The sequence below is a fragment of the Ornithorhynchus anatinus genome, chromosome 1 (genome assembly GCF_004115215.2).
Source record: "Ornithorhynchus anatinus isolate Pmale09 chromosome 1, mOrnAna1.pri.v4, whole genome shotgun sequence".
Classification (NCBI taxonomy): Eukaryota; Metazoa; Chordata; class Mammalia; order Monotremata; family Ornithorhynchidae; genus Ornithorhynchus; species Ornithorhynchus anatinus.
Genome location: NC_041728.1, coordinates 39,607,519 through 39,628,028, shown reverse-complemented (window position 1 = coordinate 39,628,028; position 20,510 = coordinate 39,607,519). Strand labels below are relative to the sequence as shown.

The 20,510-nt window shown below is 45.9% G+C and overlaps 1 protein-coding gene and 1 non-coding gene across 11 annotated transcripts in view; both read right to left on the bottom strand.

The window, feature by feature from the left end:
- Positions 1-20,510, bottom strand: part of TTLL5 (tubulin tyrosine ligase like 5) — a 234,578-nt gene that overhangs the window by 71,796 nt on the left and 142,272 nt on the right. The gene's annotated exons all lie outside the window — the stretch shown is intronic.
- Positions 6,961-7,098, bottom strand: LOC114816988. The gene has a single exon (XR_003764815.1). It is a non-coding gene; the product is annotated as a small nucleolar RNA SNORA7 (small nucleolar RNA).

Genomic DNA, 20,510 nt, shown 5'->3' with positions numbered 1-20,510 from the left:
GGTTCTCTGCATCCCAAGTCCATGCTCTTTCCAAAAGGCCACATTGCTTAAATAGCACTAATATACATGTGTTTTACTTATTCCATGTTATTCATTCTTTAACCTTCGGAGGGGACTTACTTTTGATGTTGCCAGGTGTGAGCAGTCGTTTTTCATAGATACAGGAAGCAGCAGAAAGCAGCCCATGAAAAAGACCATGTCAAAGCAGCACTATGAAATACGGCCAGGGTTTCTCTTAGCTTAAGGGCAAGGCTTGAAATGGAAGCAGTATTCTGAATGCTGGGGAAATTCATTCCATTTTGAGTCTATTGAATTACAATTCAATAGACAAGGTCCAGACTCTGACTGGGGGTGGGGGTGGGGGGTGATGGAAAGAGAGGGAGAAAGAGAGACAGAACACTAATGCCACTGCATGTATAGGTAACTGATTGTGAGGATCTGTATGCAAGTGGGAGCCTGCCTCTGGGAAACAAGGAGTGTAAGGAAGAATGAAGGACAATGAAGATGATGATGCAAGAGAAGAAAATAGTGCACAGGATTTGGTGGAAGTTGAATAAAGGTGTTGACCCAGCTGGCTAGGCAAAATTTAAGACATGACCCCTTATTAACATTCAGTCATAAAACGATTGAGTGTCCTTCACCACATGCTGCTCTCCTGCCTACCACCTCGCTTGTGGCACCCTCTATCCCAGAAAGAACACAACTGGTGGGGTTGAGAAGGGGCGAGTGGTGCTGAGCAAAGCTTTATCACTATAATCCGCTCCTTTTTGCAGACACTCAGTCCTCAGGTCTTTGCCACTGCTGGTCCGTCATTTGTGATGGGTCATTCCGCTGTCATCATCAGGATTAAAAGGATAGTAAATACTGTATCCAGCTTGGATGTGTTTTACCATGGAAAACTTTTTTTCACCTGAGAGGGAAATGAGATGGGGGAAGGAGAAAGGAGATTCATCTTAAACTCAAAGTCATCTGGGAATCTGCTGCAAATGTCAGCTGTGTACAGGAAAAAATGGGAGCTGATCCTCTTCAGGGCTCTTCCATTTCCAACCCGGTACTCCCTCCTCTTTCCTACTTCACAGCTGTCAAGACTCTCCAGATTTCTTGGGTCTTGTGTGCTTGTGTGTGTGTGTAAAGAAGCTGTCTCAGCTGTTTCATTACTAGAAGTTGTAAAGGGCAAAGACAGCATATTTTGAAAATTAAGTTTTTATAACATTATTTCCGACATTTGTTAAGTGCTGGGTAAAATACTGAGCTAAGTGCTGAGGAAAGGATTCTAATTCACAAAGGGCCCCTCACCCACAGAGAGCTCACAGTTTAATAGTGGGGGGAAATGATAACAGATATACAAGGTATGAGACGTGAAGGTGTGTTCAGCGAAGACAACAGAAGCAGAACTACATCCCCACCGAAGGAGCAGCATGGCCTAGTGGAAAGAACAAGGCCTGGGAGTCAGAGGACCCCTGGGTTCTGGTTACCTCATCTGAAAAATGGTGATTATGACTGTGTGCAACCCAATTATGTTGTATCTACCCCAGTGCTTAGGACTGTGCCTGTATGCAGATTTCTGTAAAAAGTTCTTGATGTAGGTCATTACACTATGTTACATAACCTATGTAAGGTAATGGAATATTCATTCATTCATTCAACCAATCATATTTATTGAGTGCTTACTGTGTGCAAAGCACATAATAGAGTACAATATAAAATCTACAGACTCATTCCCTGACCACAACGAGATAACATTCACCTGTTATTTCCAGAGTCTGCCCAATCAATGTATTTGAGTGTTTACTGCGTGCAAAGCATTGTACTAAGCCCAGATTTTCACTACACTTACCTAGAGTTTCACCCCGGGGATTATTATGTTTCCCGGAACCATGTTAGGGACCGGAAGAAAGGCCTTGATGACATGGCCTCGTGAATAGAGCATGGGCCTGGGAATCAGAAGGAGCTGGGTTCGAAATCCCGCACTACCACTTGCCTGCTCTGTGACCTAGGGCAAGTCACTTTACTTCTCTGTGCCTCCGTTACCACGGACCTGGGAATCAGAGGGACCTGAGTTCTACCTGTGACCTTGGGCAAGTCACTTCACTTCTTTGGATCTCAGTTACCTCATCTGTGAAATGGGGATTAAGACTGTGAGCACCAAGTGAGACAGGGTCTGTATCCAAACTGATTGTACCTGTATGTACCTCAGCACTTAGTAGAGTGGCTGGCACATAGTAAGCGTTTAACAAATACCAACATTATTATTATTAGAATAAATGCTTAACAACTACCACTAAAAAAAAAAAAGACAATCATATCCTCCTCACACAACTCTATAGTGCTATCCCATCTCTCAAGCCTTACAAATTCTTCAAAATTCATCCTTGGTTCACAACCTTATAATCTCAGCTATATGTCTATCACTTTTCTTTTAGAGCTAAACTCTTAGACTGCATAGTTCCACTGGGCCTTTTTATTCTATCAACCTTTTTATGGTACTTAATAATAATAATGTTGGTATTTGTTAAGCGCTTACTATGTGCCGAGCACCGTTCTAAGCGCTGGGCTAGACACAGGGGAATCAGATTGTCCCACGTGGGGCTCACAGTCTTAATCCCCATTTTACAGATGAGGGAACTGAGGCACAGAGAAGTTAAGTGACTTGCCCACAGTCACACAGCTGACAAGTGGCAGAGCTGGGATTCAAACTCATGACCTCTGACTCCAAAGCCCATGCTCTTTCCACTGAGCCACGCTGCTTCTCTTGTTAAGTGTTTACTATGTGCCAGGCGCTGTACTAAGCAGTGGGGTAGAGACAAGTTAATTAGAGACCATGTCCCAGGTGGGGCTCAGTCTTAATTCCCATTTTACAGATGAGGTAACTGAAGCACAGAGAAATTAAGCAATTTAACCAAGGTCATCCAGCAGAAAAGTGACAGAGCTGGAATTAGAACCCAGGTCCTTCTGACGCCCAGGCCTGTGCGCTATCCTTTAGGCAATGTTGCTTTTTCCTGCACCCTACTGAAGTCAACTCCCATTCTTATTGTTTCATGGAATGTCTTCTTCTAAGGCCCCAGAGATCTCTTATTCGGCTAAATCTAAGAACCCCTAGGTCCCAATTCTCCTTGCTCTGCCAGTTTAAATAAAAAAATAAATGGTGGTATTTGTTAAACGCTTACTATGTGCAAAGCACTGTTCTAAGCGCTGGGGGAAACAAGGTGATCAGGTTGTCCCACGTGGGGCTCACAGTTTTAATCCCCATTTTACAGATGAGGTCACTGAGGCACAGAGAAGTGAAGTTTAGTTCACAGAAGCATTAGAAGGCCCCTTACATCTTAAATTTGGAGCCTGCATGGGGCAGAAACGGTCTCCGATCTAAAATAATAATAGTGTTGGTATTTGTTAAGCTCTTACTATGTGCCAAACACTCTTCTAAGCGCTGGGGTAGATACAAGATAATCAGGTTGTCCCACGTAGGGCTCACAGTCTTCATCCCCATTTTACAGATGAGTTAACTGAGGCACAGAGAAGTGAAGTGACTTGGCCAAGGTCACACAGCTGACAAGCAGTGGACTGGAGATTAGAATCCATGACCTCTAACTCCCAAGCCCGGGCTTTTTCCACTGAACCACGCTGCTTCTCATCTCTCTTGCAGCCCAATGCCTTTCATGTAGCAAGCACTTAATACACAAAATACTTCTGCCACTATCCCAGAAGGGATTTCTCTGTAGCTCCTCTTATCCTCCTTCTTGTTTGCAGGTATCTACTCAAACTGTCTCAGAAAAAGCTTTCCATCCATTTCATAAAAATCTCCAGAAAAGGAGATTTCACAACCTTCTCTGGTGTCTTAAAGAGTCCCTCTTGTTTTTACAGTCAGGAAATTTTTCCTGATAAGTCCTCCCATGGCAATTTCAGCTCATTCCTTCTTGTCTTGCCTTAGTGGAAAAAGGAAAACAGCTCAATCAATCAGCAACAAGCCATATACTCCTCGGGCTTTCCTAAGATAAATAGGTCTAGATTCCTCAGATGCTATTTTTCAAACTCTTAATCATTTTTGTTGCTCTCCAGTTTTTCACAAAAGTTCTCTTCATCAGACTTCAGAGAAGGCCAAAACTGAACACACTGCTGTATTCTAATAAAGACCTGAAGGATGGTGCTTGAATTGCCTTTATCTGATATACTGTTTGTTTATCCCAGTATTATGCTTGTTTTTTAGGGGTAGCATTACACTGCTGAATGGCATTTAGCCTATCTTTTTCAGCCACACTTGCTCAAAAACAGTCCTGTGCTATTATTTTCTTCTCTATGTAAGTTATCCTGTATTTGCACTTCTGAACTACTGAATGCTGTTTGTATCTGTACACTTTAGGGCACAAAGGACATTTTGTATTTTAATCAGTTAACTGAGCTGTTTCACAACCAATCTGGTATCACTGCAACTAATCTGATGCCTTTGGTGTGGTGCTATTTAACGTTTTTGTTAATGACTTGGAATATGTAATAGAGATCATTCATTTCATCTGCCAAAGACAATCTCTGGTGCAATTCTGCTCAATATACCCCTCATTTTGACCCAGAATCACTGATGATATAACCTTGGGGAACACCACTCCAATTCATGGTGTCAAATTCAACTGCTATTAGGATCTAAATTCAAGATGATCCAAACTCCAATTACCTATTTTGACACTTTCGTTTTTGGTCTCCAAGTGTGTATAACCCCTCACTCCCTGATTCCTCCTCACCTCAGATTTCTAATGGAGATACTGGATTGTAAGCTCCTTGACTGTAAACTCATTATGGGCTGGGAACGAGTCTGTTCATTCTGTTCTTCTGTAGTCTCATGGTGTTTTCTAAGTAGTGAGTGCTCAGTAAAAACCACTGAATGACTGATTGTCTCCCAATTCCATTGTATTCTCCCAAGAACTTAGTACTGAGCTCAACCCAGAGTAAATGTTCAATATACATTAGTGACTGATTGACTGACTGAGATACAGAGGTGCCTGAAGTCCAGAAGGTAAAAATGTCTCCTCTTTCCCCAGGGCTCCCAAATCCTTCTAAGAAAAAGTGCCAAGGTTTCCCGGGGAGAAGGGAACAAGGAGCCCGAGGCATATTTACTAAGGACAATAAGTATAATAGTAAAAACTGAGATCCAAGAAAAATTCCTGACTGATATCCCCCCCCCCCTCAAATTTTGTCTCTTTCTATATCCCTGTTTATTGTTCTCTTTTTCCCATGATTACCTGATGCTTCCCATCTCTTGTTCCTTTCCTTTTTCTCTCTCTTCCATTCTCTCCTAATTCTTCCCGATTCCCAATTAAGCCCTCATTTAACTTTCTCCCTCTCCCTTCTGTGTGGCCTATATGCTTGGATCTCTACTCTCTAACCACTTGATAATCGCTCCACCTTCAGCCCCAGTGAACTTAATGTACATATCATAAAATCATAGATTAATATCTGTCTTCCCCACTAGACTGTATGCTCAATGTGAACAGGGAACACATCTATAAACTCTGTTGTACTGTACTCCAAAGCACTTAGTGCAGTACTCTGCAAATAGTAAGTGCTCAAAAAACACTGATCGACTGAGTGGTTCCCTTTAGCATTTATACATCGTCCTCACTTCTGCCCATTCTTTTTTCTACCCTTTCATACCTCTCTACCTGGTCCCAATTATCCTGCCAACCCAGCTGGGCCCAGTTGACCCCACAAGGAATGTCCAGACAATGTAACCATTTTCCGGCCCCTCTCCAACCCCAGGCACCCTATCTGAAGTGCAACGGTCAACCAGGTTACAGTGAGCCTCCTTTGGCTGGACAAAGGAATTTCTACTGATTCATTCAATTGTATTTATTGAGCACTTACTGTGTGCAGAGCACTGTACTAAGCACTTGGGAGAGTACGATACAACAATAGTGACAATAAATGATAAGAACAATACATAACAGCAAGGGACTTGATTCAAACCTTTTTCCCAGAGGAAAACAGGACTGCGTCCTAGGTTCAGTCGTCTGCAGTTTACACAGAAATGCGGCTCCAATCCTCTGAGAACCTTTCAGCTCGACAAGTCAGGAGCGATCATTTGAGCACTTAATCAGTGGTATGAGCTCACCATGTACACAGCATTGACCTAAGCACCGTTGGAAGAACTCGAATATTTCAGACAGGAGCATTTATACCAATAACTGTATCCTAGAAGCAGTGATTATGATTCACTTCTAAGAAATCCAAGATGGTGCACCAACCTGCGCCAAGCAAACCTTTCAAGAGAGCCAAGGATTTCCACTGGCACAAGAGAGCTGAATGCTGACCCTGAACTTTGGTCCCAAGGCACTGCACCAACTCATTGGTGTAGGGACAGAGGTACAACGCTATACGTCACAGTGTAACCGGGAGTATCTGCAAAGCAAAATGAGGTCTCTTCTCTCTTAATGAACTTTCTTTTTCAAACAGCCTTTGAAAGCTTGTCTTGTCTTATGCCGTCGAGTCACCTTCAAGCCACAGGGACTCCATGGACACAGCTCTGGGAAGCAGCGTGGCTTAATGGAAAGAGCACGGGCTTGGGAGTCAGAGGATGTGGATTCTAATCCCTGCTCCGCCACATGTCTGCTGTGTGACCTTGGGCCAGCCGTTTAACTTCTCGGTGCCTCATATACCTCATCTGTAAAATTGGGATTAAAACTGTGAGCCCCACGTGAGACAACCTCAATACCTTATATCTACCCCAGCACTTAGAACAGTGCTTGGCACAGAGTAAGCACTTAACCAATACCATAATTATTATTATTTCTCCTAGAAGGCTCCACTTCCACCTGCAATCGATCTGGTAGTGTAACCACAGAGTTTTCTTGGTAAAAATACAGAAGTGGTTTAAAAAGTGGTTTACTATTGTGCCTCCTTCTGTGCAGTAAACTTGAGTTGTCGCCCTTGATCCTCTCCCGTGCCACTGCTGCCCAGCACAGGTGAGTTTTGACTTGAAGCAGATTGTCTTCCACTCGCTAGCCACTGCCCAAGCTAGGAATGGAATGGCTAGGCCTCTGCCTGACTCTCCCTCCTGAAGTCAAGACTGGTAGAGTACTGGGAACTCTCCAGGTGTGAGCCACAGAAGGGGCGTGACCCTGAGGGGGTTTTGAAAACTACTTGGACCTATACACTGGGAAGTCCAACTTTACTGTGAGGGATCAATGACTGTAGCTGCCTGGCCATTTGCCCAAATCTGGAACAGTGGGAAAGAGTTACATTTGGGGTGCCAGGAGAGATTGTGTGTCATTCTGTTATGTCCCCTCCTAGTTGATTATGGACTGCTCAGTAGATTCCTGGCTGGATTTCAGCTGCATATCTAATCCCTATTTTAGAAATGTATCCTTTAGAAAGGGGAATTTCTGTTCTTCAAGCAACGTTTTAGAGTGGGGTTGCATTTCTTTATCTCAAAGAAATCAAGAAAATCATTGTGTTCTTTTCTTTGATCCGACTTATCTCAAGGATACTGGACATTTTCTCTCTTTCGCTCTCGTGAGCCGAAATCAATGTTGCATATTGTTCCTAGAAGTATAGCAGGATAGTTCAAATGCCTGAGGATAATTTTATTTGGGGGGAGGGGGGCGAAAGGGGGAGATCAGGAAAAAAAGGGGTGGGGTAAGAAAAGGGGGATGAAATAGAAAAGGAAAAAGAGAAGAGAGGCAAAGGGAAGAGAAGAAAAGGTACAGAAGAGGAAGGAGCAAAGGGAGAAGAGGAAAGAGGCCAAGTTAATTTGAAATGGTTTGAAAAGAGCAAAGATGTGGATTATTATTATTATTATTATAACTTCTTAACCCCAATAATGAGCCTGAATATCACTTGGAGCCAGAGTGCATAGGTAGGTGGCACAGTACAGAAGCAGTGTGGCCTAGAGGAAAGTGCACGTGCCTGGTAATCAGAGGACCTATGTTCTCTGTTCTATTCCTGGATCTGCCACGTGCCTGCTGTATGACCTTGGGTAGGTCATTTCACTTCTTTATGCCTGTTACCTCATCTGTAAGGAGTCTAATACATAGGTGAGAGTGAACAGGAGCATCGTGGAATAGTGGAAAGAGCACAGGCCTGGGAGTCAGAGGACTTGGGTTCTATTCCCGGATCTGCAACCTATCTACTTGTGACCTTGGGTAAATCATTTAACTTCTCTGTGCTTCGGTTACCTCATCTAAGGGACTGTGTCCAACCTGATTAATTTCTATCTACTCCAGTGCTTAGAACAGAGTTTGGCACATAGTAAATGCTTAACAAGTAGAATAATTAACTACAAGTACCATAATTACAACAGTGGGGAAAACAGGGTGGAGAGATGAGAGAAGACAGGGAACGCTTCTTGGAGATGTAATTTTAGTAAGGATTTGAAGATTAAGAGAGTAGTTGTCTGCCAGATGTGAAGGGAGAGGATCGTCCAGGGAGGAGAAAGGGTGTAAGCAAGAGGCAGATGGTGAAAGAGACGAGAACGAGGCACACTGAATAGGTTGACCTGAGATGAATGAAGTGTGCAGGCCAGGTTGAAGAGGGAGAGGAGGCGGGGAAAATTAGGGGAGAAAGCCGATTGAGTGCCTAAAGAGATGGTGAGGAGCTTCTGCTTCTTGCAGAGAAAGATGGAGATTTTTTTAAATGATATTTGTTAATCACTTACTATGTGCCAAGCACTGTCCTACGTGCTGGGGTTGATACCAGATAATCGGGTTGGACACAATCCACGTCCCACATGGAGCTCACAGTCATAATCCCCATTTTTCAGATGAGGTAACTCTGAGGCACAGAGAAGTTAAGTGACATACCTAAGGTCACACAGGAGACAAATGGTGGAGCTGGAATTAGAAACCAGGTCCTTCTGATTCCCAGGCCCGGGCTCTATCCACTAGGCCACAAATATTTCTGAAAAGTGGGAAGACTCGTGCAGACGATTTAAAAAAAAAAAAAATGACCCAGGCAGCCAAGTGAACTGTGGCCTGGAGTGGAGGGAGGCGGGAAGCGGAGAGGCCACGAGGAAGCTGATTTAGTAGTCTAGATGGGTTGTGGCAGGTGCTTGAACCAGCACGGTAGCAGCTTGGACGAAGAGCAAGGGGCAGTTTCTAGAGAGGTTGTGAAGATAGAACTGAGAGGACTTAGTGACAGACCGAATATGGAGTTTGAGAGAGAAAGAGGGAGAGAGGGAGGAGACAAGAATAATGCCAAGGTTGCGGGTTTGTGAGACAGGAAGGACGGTGGTGTTCTCAGCAGTGATGGGAATGGCGGGGGCGGGGGGAGGAGAGGGTTTAGGAGGGAAGATGAGGAATTCACGGTTCAAAAACAATGGGGGAAAATAATCACACTAACATATTCAGAAGGAGGGAAAAGCACTAGTAATGGTTGAAAGACGCTTTGGATGAGAGCTCTGCAAAAACCTCCCTGTGGTTTGCTAACCACTATGAGGCAACAAAAACAAAGAGCCAGCCTGACTGGGCAGAACACACTGAGGCATCACGTCATGAATCAAGGAGTGGCAAGGCCTGCCCTATATCCCATCTAATTCCGGCCAGCTGGATTGGGCAACAGATACAGAACGGAACCAGACCTCGACCACCTCCACCACCCCACGACACTGCAACATGGCTGGGGGAACGGTCCCTGGGAAGAGGAAGTACAGCCAAAATTGGATTTATCTGGGCATCTGGAGCAAATTCTGTGGGTAGGGTTTTAAAACCCCAGAGCAAATGCAAAACCAAACCTCAGCAAAAGGGTCAGTTCCCACAGAGGGTGAAGTCTATTTGTTCTATAGGGCAGCGAGGGTGGTGCAGAAATCAGCCCTTTCTCCGACGAACGCGGCTCGGTTCTCCTTCTCTTCAGAAGACCAATCACGAATAGACGGATTGCTCCAAGGCCCCGCTAAGAAGAAATTGCTTTGATCCAGCTTTTCCTTTTGGCATGACTGATGTGGCCCTCAAACATGGCAGTGAATACACCAGAAATGGAGAAATGAGCAAAGAATGACCTTTAAGAAAGCCAAAGGAGAACTCCCTGACACTAGCTCACTCTGGAATGAAGACTAAGTCCAGCTCAGCAGGATTTTTATCAAGCAGAGGAAAAAGTCTGGTGCCGGACTGTCGATGGAGCAGGTACATGCAAGCTGCAGCTGGCCCCTGTAAAACCGGACTGCCATCACCTGGCCGCAAATCTCCTTCTAAATCCCATAAGAAGAAGCCAAGGAAAAGCTTTTAAAGGGAAAGTTAATGAGCATATTGTCCAGGCTGAGTCTTGGCCAGCTACAGAGAACTTTTGCGTGGAACTCTAAGCTGGGTTCAAATCCAGTTCACAGCAAACATGTTGCAAGGTGTCACACAGACTTAGAATTCCTGCCCCATCACGTCAATTAGGCTCTCTTGGTCTCCCCTCTTCTTCCCAGTGAAGCAAAACAGCAGGCAGCTTGGAACCAAGACTACAGCTATTCTGGCTCCAGTGACCTATTTCTGCCCCTTTCCTGCAATACTAGCCAAGGGAAATAGGAGGCAGCTCCAGAAACTCCACCCTGTTTGTACCTCCTCCTCCTCCTCCTTCCCCTCCCCCTCTTCCACCTGTCATTTTTGTGAAAGAAGAGATTAAGAGAATGGAGGGTGGGGGGGCGCGAAAAACCGACTGAAGAGGACAGAAGAAAGAAAGAAGACTGGCAGGAGGAAAGGAAAAACATTATATCCTATGGGTCAAGTGTTTTGTGGTTTTGTTTCCTTTTTTTTCTCCTGAGAGTGAATATGAATTGTTTTGATGGGTTAATCCCAATAGATCTCCCCAGTACAAGCTATGGAAAAAAAATTCTTCACCTGGCCCCCTGCTATTTTTTCCCTCCAAGAAAAAGAGTCCACCTCAGAGATGCCCACTTGGCCAGCAGTGCTCCTCGGTGGAGATACCATAATCCAGGAACTGCTCAGCGGGCCATTCAGAGTTACGGCTAGCCCGGAAGGTGTGGGGGGGAAGGGGCCTGCCGGTCACCTGGAACCAGGTCCTCGGATAACAATATTTTGATCCTCCATCGACAACTTTAGTAACTGCTTTGGTTCACTCTCCTACTTCAGGCTCCCGTCTTTTGGGGCTCCCATTGCTAGGGGACCCAGATTTCTGACCACTGGCATTCCTTCATGGTACATTCTGCTCTGTTGGACCCTAGTTGCTAAAGAGCTTTAGCATGACCCCGGTAAACATATCAATAAAGGATTTCTCAGTTAAGGGTTTGAGACTTTTAGGGCTCTAAATTCAAACCTCATGTGTTGGTCTGGCTCTCCTCTGGCCTACTCTCAATGTGGCTTGGGATCTAAGGCCAAAGGAATCTTTCCCTCTTACATTTTGTGCACTTCAACCTAAAATGGATCCCTTGCCAAAGTCCTGAGGCTCTCGAGTAGTACGCACACTGACAGCTAACATAGGTTAACTTTCTAATTCGCGATCTCATCGCAAGGGATCCCCACCAGCACAGGAGTCCCAATCCTTAGGATCTCAAATTCATCGTCCCAGAGCTACCACGCTCGGAAACTTATCAGGTGAAATCTAACAGTATTAGACTTGGGAGAAATTGAGATTTTTATCCAATATTCATTCCCAGGAACCTAGCGAGCCATCATCAGGAGCGAGCATCTTCGGCCACAATTAAGACTTCTGTAGGCATTCGATGCAGTGCCTGCTACTGGACAATGCAAGATGAACAGATGCAGGCCTCATCTCTCTGGGAGTGTAAAAATCTAAAACCAGGAATAGTGACGTGGATAAATATGTAGAATGTCATTAGGCCAACCACAAAACCAGACCCTAAGAAAAAGAAACAGAATGTGCAGAAGCAAAAGCGGATGACGCAACCTCTAAACTAAGCATAATTCATGTTCGTTTAGCTTCTTCTCACAGTCTCCCTTCAACAGTTCGATCAGACAAATTCTGCTATCTAGAGTAAGAGTTCTGGAAGTAAAGATAACAGTAAAGGAAAGCATAAGAAGCTCTATCCTGACTGTGGCAAGTGTCTTTTAGCCTATTTCAGGTGCACTATATTCACTCAAAGTCAATTTTCTTATTTTTTTTTTTCCAAAAGAGGTAACACATTTTATTTCCCATTGCAAATTTTTGTTGGCTGTTAAAAAATGCCAGATATCCCAATTTCAGTGGGACAGTCCAGATATTTAAGGGTCTCTCCTGCCACCTGTTATAGGATTTTCAGCACCCTTTCATTCCCCCCAGTAAGCCTAAAGAAAAAAGAACAATAATAATGACTGGTGGGGAGCTCTCTGCATCTCAGCCAATGGAAGAAGTGACTTAGGAAGGGACGAATGTCTAAATAGACCACGGATCACAAAACCACAGATCCTATGGGTTCAGTTGGGTTCGGCCTCAGCCGCCGTTTTAGGCCGCTGCCCCTCCCCAGGCAGAAATGGTGGCTGAACTGTCCTGGATAGACTGGTGCCGGATAGGCCAGACAGGCCAGTAAAGGGAAGCAGCATGGAGGAGTGGCTAGAGCATGGGCCTGGGAGTCAGAAGGTCATAGGTTCTAATCCCGGCTCTGCCACTTGTCTGCTGTGTGATCTTAGGCAAGTCACTTCACTTCTCTGGGCCTCAGTTCCCTTGAGAATGCAAGCCCCATGTGGAACAGGGACTGTGTCCAAGCCGACTTGCTTCTATCCGGGCCAGTGCTTAGTATAGTACCTGGCACACAGTAAGCGCTTAACAAATACCATAATTATTAGGACTATTCCAAACTGCAGCTGCGACCGGAGCAGGTGGGAGGTGGCAGTGAGGACTCACGCTGTCTCTGCCCTGAACAAAGCCTGTGCCCTGGCCCCAGAGGACTTGGGTGGTAATGGCAGCTTGACTTAGCCAGTACCAGGGAGTATCTTACTTGTGTGTCTCTTCGGTGGTTCTCTCTCCGCTCGTTTGACTTCTCTGCCCCTCTTTTGTACCACCCTGCCTTCTCTTTATTTTCTTCCTTCCCTTCCCTCTCTTTGTTCCCCTGGTCTTTGTCTTTCTTCTTTATTACCTCCTTTTTCCTGCCCCCACTCCATCCAGCCTCCTTCTCTATGACTATTTTTCTGTGGCATGTCTTCTCAGCTCTGCCTCCTAGGGTCTTGGTCTACCAACTCACTTTGAACTCCTCAAACCTCTATCACCTTAAATCATGGCCATACACTGAGGACTTCTCTGACTGCCCCACTGGCGTGGTCAATATTTGGAAATCGGGTCATCTTGCTACTGCTCCCAACTCAAAGGTCTCTTTGAAAAGGAGAGCATATTCAGCCAAAGTCCAAAGGGAAGTGAACAAACAGCAAGCCAAATGGCTACGTGGGTGGATGCTTAAGTTACTCTCTTGTCATTGGGTTGTTTTGGGTTGCTGGAGAGCAGAGAGGTCAGCCGACTTTGTTTCTGTGCAATCAGGATTAGTTAGATCAGAGAGCGGCACCCTGCAGCTTGGAACAGCCTTTAAATATCAATCGGTGCATTCACAGGAATGGGATTTAGAGAGAAGGCAGTGGTCTTGGCCTCCAGCTGATTGCCTAAACTCCCACACCTGCACACAGGAAGATTCAGCTTGCTGGAACAGTTCTGACAGCAGGACTTCCATGGGATGGGATTACTGCTAATGGAAAGGGAGCCTTCTGTCACTTAGGGTTGTCTCTGTTTAACTTCCCTTCGAGCCAGCTATGGGAGAGAATAAACTTGAACAAGGTATGCTGTTGGCCAAGCTGGCTGCTCATGTTCCAATTTCAGAGTCTTAACCAGATGTGGAAATAGGGCAGAACAACAGAGATGGTGTATGGACGGCACATGTCATCTGGCCGTGCTAACCCCCTGCTTTTTAAGACAGGCCAAGGTAGCAGGGAGGAAGTATTTTCCAAAGCACCCCATTTGCAAAAGTTTTCCAACCCACCACTTTCATGCAGAGGGCCACAAAATTTCAACCGTCCAGGCTAACTGATGACCCTTTCCAGGTACGGAAGGGTTAAGGGCCCTTACTCTGTGTTGCCTGCCATCCCTTACTGTCACTCTGAAAGGCTGCTCTGCTCTATTTAAAGGGAGAGAACGAGAATGGAGCCAGCTTCCCAGTCGACATTTGGTTCCCATTACGGTGAATAAGTTCCCCTTTCCTTTTTTTTCCCCCTTTTTATATTAAAAGTACATCAAACACATTTTTTTCTCCTTAATATTTTCCATTAAGCTTCCTCCTCTCGGTTTTCTGGGTTCTGTGTTCTTGCTAGTTATTCACGAGCCGGGGAGAGAGGAGGGTGCAGCTTGGAAGATACCATTCCAAAAGTAAAAATGGGGGTGGAGAAAATGCTTGAGAAGCAAGGGGGCAGGGCAGAGGGAAGGGAAGAGGAGCCCCTTCCTACCAATCAATTCCCTAAATCTCTTCTGGTGGGAAGACGGGAGACCACTGGAAACTCTGAACCCTCTATTTCTGCACCGCCAAGTGATGTTCCCACCCCATCTTGGCCCCATCTCTCAACACTATCGCGTCCACATTTATGACTGAGGGGGAATAGACCACGTGAAAAGTTAGCAAGTAATGAACTACCACGTTTCTGCAAATGAAATCTCCTTCATTAAAGATACCTGCTCTAGAGATATCCATAAACCGGCAGCAGAGTCTTCTGGGCTCAGTTCTCTCTTGGTTCTCCTCTTACCTCCCTGATTGATCCTTTTTAGTCGCTTTCGCTGGTTCTACCACTGCCTCTCACCCCTTAACTGCTAGTGTCCCTCAAGGCTCAGTTCTGGGTACCCTTCTCTTCTCAGTCTACACTCACTCACTTGGGGAGCTCATCCACTCTCATGGCTTCCAGTACCATCTCTATGTTGACGGTTCCCAAAGATAGCTAGCTAGCCCTAACTTCTTGTTTCCCTCCCTGCCTCAAGGGTACTTGTTGAGTGCTTATTATATGCCAGGTACTGTACTAAGAGCCAGGGGAGATACAAGATAATCGGGTTGGACACAGTTCCTGTCCCATATGGAGTTCACAGTCTTAGTCAGAGGAAGATAAAATGCCCATATTACAGATGACGTAACTGAGACACAGAGAAGTTAAGTGACTGGCCAAAGTCACAGAGCAGAAGAGTGGCAGAGCCAGGATTGGAACCCTGGTCCTCTGACTCCCAGGCCCCGTGCTCTTTAGACTAAGTCACACTGCTGTCCTCCTCAGAAACTTCACATTTTCTCCTGCCTCCAATGCAACTCTATATCGATGTCCCAAAATCACCACAAGCTCAATATATCCCAATCTCAACGCTTCATCTTTCTTTCCAAGCCTTCTCCTCGACCTAACTCTCTCAATCCAGTTGACACCACCACCAAGTTTTCAAACCCACCCCGCGTCTCCTTCTCCCTTTTCAACTTCCAAATTCAGTGTCATCGAATCTTTTCAGTTCTTCCTCTTTCACATTTCCAGAGTTTCCCCTTCCTCTCCATCATTTCGGTCCAGGCAATTGACTATCACATCATCCGCTCGCTGATCCCCTTCCTCCAGTCTCTCCCCTCTCCCAAATAATTTTTTGAAAAGTCATTCTGCACATGCCTCCCCATTCCTCAAAAACCCTCTGCATCAAGCAGAACCTCTTCACAATTGGCTTCAAAGCACTCAATTAGTTCTCTCCATCCTACTTATCCACTCTTTCCCTCTGCATCCCAGCTCACACCCATGGTTCCTCTCAAGCTAACTACTCTCCTCCAAAGCCTTATTAAACGCACATCTCCTCTAGGAGGCCTTCCCTGATTAAGCCCTCCTTTCCTTTTCTTCCACTCCCTTCAGCGTTGCCCCACTTTGCTCCCTTAATTCACTCCCCACCCCCAACTCCAGTCCCACATTAATGTTGGTCTCCCCCTTTAGACGGTAAGCTCATTGGAGGCAGGGAATGTGTCTTTTATACTGTACTCTCCCTAGCGCTTAGCTCAGTGCTCTGCACACAGTAAGTGCTCAATAAATATGATTGATTGTCTACTCATTCTCATCTCTCCCACAGCTAACCTCATGCTTACACCAATCTACCTGCTTGGAATTCCCTCCCCTTCATATCTGATAGGTCACAGTTCTTCCCATCTACAAAGCCTTCCTGAAATCACATCTCCTCCAGGAAGCTTTCCCAGATCAAGCTCTAATCTTCCCAACTGTTGCTTCTGCGCTCACAATCCCCGGAAATACTTCAGTTTATACCTTAATTACTCAATTCCTTCTTCCTATCTCTAGTGTATTTAAATGTCTGTCTCCCCTGCTAGATTGTAAGCTCCTTGAGAGTAGGACAATGTCTACTAACACTATTGTACTTTCCCAAGCTCCTCAGTACAATGTTCTTCACACAGTGCTTAATAAAAGGTACAGACTGACCGATGAGCTGCGTGAGGCCGGCAAAGGATTTAAAAGCTTAGCTTCTGAAAATTTGGTTCCTGGCTCCCCCAGAGCTCTTCCCTTCAAAATGGCCACTGTAATGGAATGTGAAAGGGGGTTGTGCAGTTTCTTTTCCTGGAGATCTTTTATAGTTCACATATTTATCTTTCTGGGCTGGTTGAGGTGTTGCCCTGCTAGAAGAAAGAAGCCTGAAATAGATGACCTCTCGTGTTCCCTTCCACCCTTACAATTCTCCAGAGGAAGGGAATTTCCCATACTGGTCTTGCCCAGGAAGAGTTGGGGGCCTGACTTCTTTCATCTCACCTGCCTTAGACATTGCCTGGAAACACTCCCACGATGGCTTTGGTGATGGAACTCCCACTGCAGCTCCGGACAACAGGATATGGGGAGTCTCTTGGGAAAGGGAGGTGGAACCTTCGGTTTTTAACAAACTGACTGCTCTTTGTCATAAGAGGAGAGGACTTTCTACTCTGTTTAGTTTGGCTATGACTTTGTCTCTGGCTGGAGCCCAAAAAGGGAGAGTTGGGCAAAATTCAGGAGGTAGGGAAGCTTGGAAAATAAAAGCAAAATTTGGAAAATTGACTCTACTGTATTTGCAGTGGCATCTTCAAGCTGAAAGGCCCAAACTAGGGGACTCCTCCCTCCACTATTTCATATTCCCTTTCCCTCCCGAATTTTCGATTTCCCATGCAGATACTATGCGCGCACAGCAAAGAAAACTGTGATTCAGAAGCATGGTGAAGGAGTCTGCGAAGTGCTGAGGCAGCATACCTGGCAGCTGCTAAAACAATTCTTCCAAGGCTTGGTGCCTTAGAAGCCCATCGGGCAGGACCCACCCACTCCCCCGTGCCTGTTTGCCACAGCTTCCCTAGGAGCTGGTACACTTAACCGCTTCAGCATGTTTGGCTCCAAACCCCAGTGCTCCAGCAACAGCATCCGCTGTGTCACAGGAGCACAGCAGGTAGTCGGTCTGAAAGAGCCAAGAGAAAACAGTTTCCCTACCCCAGGGCTCCATCCTCGGTCATCTCCCAGTACAAGGATTTGCTAAAGGATTTGCTAACGTTTGGATCCACTCGATAAAGCCTGCCTCCAAAACAGGCAACCTAGGAATGGTGAGGCATGTAATGCCCGAGTCCTGGACCGTTCAGAAGCTCGAAAAGAAATGAGATGGCAGCACAATGATCCCATCCCTCTGGGAAACTAATGGAAGCCACTGGCAGCTACTCTAGAGAGTGAGGTGGAAGAGCACCATAGGGTTGGCTTCAGGGATGCTGGCTTTCAGTTGCGGGGTGGCTTGTAGGCATCTCAGGGAATCTATTTCCCAGGAACCTCAATTCCAGAGGAGCTTTCCCAGATCAGACCGATTTCCAACATCTGAAAATTCCGATGGGGTGATTATTATTTCCAGGTTGTCCCAAGGTGAACCCGGGGTACCCACCATCTCAAGGTCAAACCCTATCTCATGACTACCCGAACCAGCAAGGTTGAACTCGGAAGTGCGGGTGGGATGCCGCCCCCACAAACAAAACCACTAGATTGACGGCCCAAGCCGGGGGCCTTAGCCCCCACTGCAATCAAATTAGGTATGGAGGAGGGGGGAGGGTGAAGTTTAGATAAACTGAGGCCGGAAGCTGGAATGGCCTAAGAGCATAGGTAATAATAAATACCTGTGGCCTCGGACCTTCTGGGGAGCAATTGAGACTTGCAGCAACCGGCTGCATGTCACCTCTGCCCAGAGCATGGGATGCCCGCTCTGCCTGCACCAAGTGAGGAGCCATGGGAAGGGTGAGTGTCTCATTCCGCTCTGAACACTTGTGAGGTTTGAAGCTAAGGCGCTTCGCCACGGGTGTGAACCACATAAATGGATTCCTCCCAAGTGGGAAGCGTTCGTGGGTGGGAGCTAACTGCCTCACCACGTGCGAACAAAGCATAAGTTAATTCCTTGTGGGTGGGACTGGGGTATTTTAGCCAAGCACGAGTAACACCTAAGTATATTCCTCCCGATAAGGGAGCTATAACATCATTAAATAATCATATTCCTCCCAAAAGGGGCCTCCCAAAAGGGAGGTGCAATTCGCCGTATCCAAAATAATCAAATAATTCAACTGGCCTCATGGAATAAATTTTGTATAATACTCGGCCTCTCTGTCCCCGATCTCTCTCTCTCTCGCGCGGCACCGATTGCCGAACAAACCCGTCCCCGGGCGAAAAGTAACATAACCCCCGTTGGGAATTCCAATGAACTCCAAGTAGGGTACTTGGGAAATGGCCTGAAGTTCCCCAGGAGTAGCCCAATGCAAGGAATTGCCTGGCCTGGAAACCAGACTGAGCTAGGAAGATTCTCTGTTCTGTCTCTTTTTTGATGGTATTTGTTGATGGTATTTGTTAAGCGCTTCTTGTGTGCCCGGCACCATACTAATACTGGGATAAATAGAAGCTAATCAGGTTGGGCACAGGCCACGTCCCACATGAGGTACACAGTCTCAACCCCCATTTTAAGGATGAACGTTACTGAGGCACTGAGAAGTTAAATGACTTGTCCAAGGTCACACAGCAGACAAGTAGTGGAGCTGGGTTTAGAACCCAGTTCCTCCTGCCTCCCAGGCCCTTGTTCTATCCATTAGGCCCCGCTGCTTCTCAATTCTCTTCCCTCTACCTTCCAGGAGGAGCTATAAATCCTAGCCCAAACCCCTAGATACCCAGGGAGCTGTGTGGCTACCAAAAATCCTGTGCTACGAAGACAGAACTCAACCCAACAGAGTAATAGGTGGCCTTTAATCTAATCTGAAAGGACAATGTATTCTACTTTATAGCATTTATGAATAGCCCTTAATCGATCAAACAATCAGTAAAATTTATTGAAGACCTACAAAGTGCAGGGTACTTTACTAAACCCTTGGATGAGCACAAGAGTTAGAAGACACAATCTTCGACTCAAAAGGCTTATAGTCTAGTATACCCTTAGATCTCATGCATAATTTGATTTTTGTATTCCATCTGTTCACTCATTTTTCCACACCCTTGTTATAACTAGCCGTAGCTATTCATTGTTCTTCTGTTCCTGTTGGCAATCGATGATATTTTTTGAGCACTTACTGCGTGCTCAGCACTGTACTAAGTGCTTGGGAGAGTACAATACAACTGAGTTGGTAGAAACGTTCCCTCGCTCACAATTAGCTTACATTCTAGAGGGGGAGCGTACATGAATGCAATTTACGCCCATCTGTCTCTTGCATTAGTACTACGAGCTCTAAGGACAAGGAACATGTTCTTCAGGGCTCTGCACATAGTTCAGGAACTGTTCAGAGCTCTTTACACAGTAGGGCTTAATAAATACTAGTGAACGAATGAATGACAATGCATTCTGAAGTGGTTAGCTGCCCTCTATGGACTGCTTATTTGATGGTGCTATAACTTTGGAACCACAAATTAGAGCAAGAACAAAGGGAGGTAAATCTATGAGCCTGAGCAAACAGGATCGATCACTCAACGTTATCTATTGAGCGTTTATTTTGTGCAGAGTACTGTATTGTTTCAGAGTTCAGCTGGTAGACATGATCCCTGCCCTCCAGGAGTTTATAAACAGTTGCTAACAGAAGCAAGAAAAGTGCTCAAGCCTCTCAGCTGCCCCGCAGGCAGGGGCCAAAATAAACCGAAAAGGGATGCAACTCAGTTTGGATGAAAGAAAAAAATAAATCCAATATCTGCAGTTCAGTATAACCATTATTTCCCTGCTGACAAACAGTGGCCCTTTTGGACAATTTGGGACAGTAGCCCTAGTAAGCTGGGCTCGGGCCAGAAAAGGGCTGCCCAGTCTACTCCTGGGCCCTGTGATGGGGTGAGCTGAGCCCTGGGCCTTCTTGTCCTCTCACTGCCTCTGTGAACTACCCTGACGGAGCCATTCTGGAGCTCTGGCCGAACCAGCTCCCCGGGTTTGGCGCCACGCAGGTAATCCATGGCGAAGCCACGGGGAAGGGCCAGAAAGCTCTAGGCAGCTCTGGTAAATACGGGTAGCTCACTGACCCTTCAGGAAGAAACTTAGTTCATGTGACCCAATTTGGTTCCTCAAGATGCTCTGCTGGTGAAGCGACACCTTACTCGCCCCCATCAACCCGACAGAGGACCCTCTTGTTCTCTGACTGGCATTCCGGCTAAGAAATA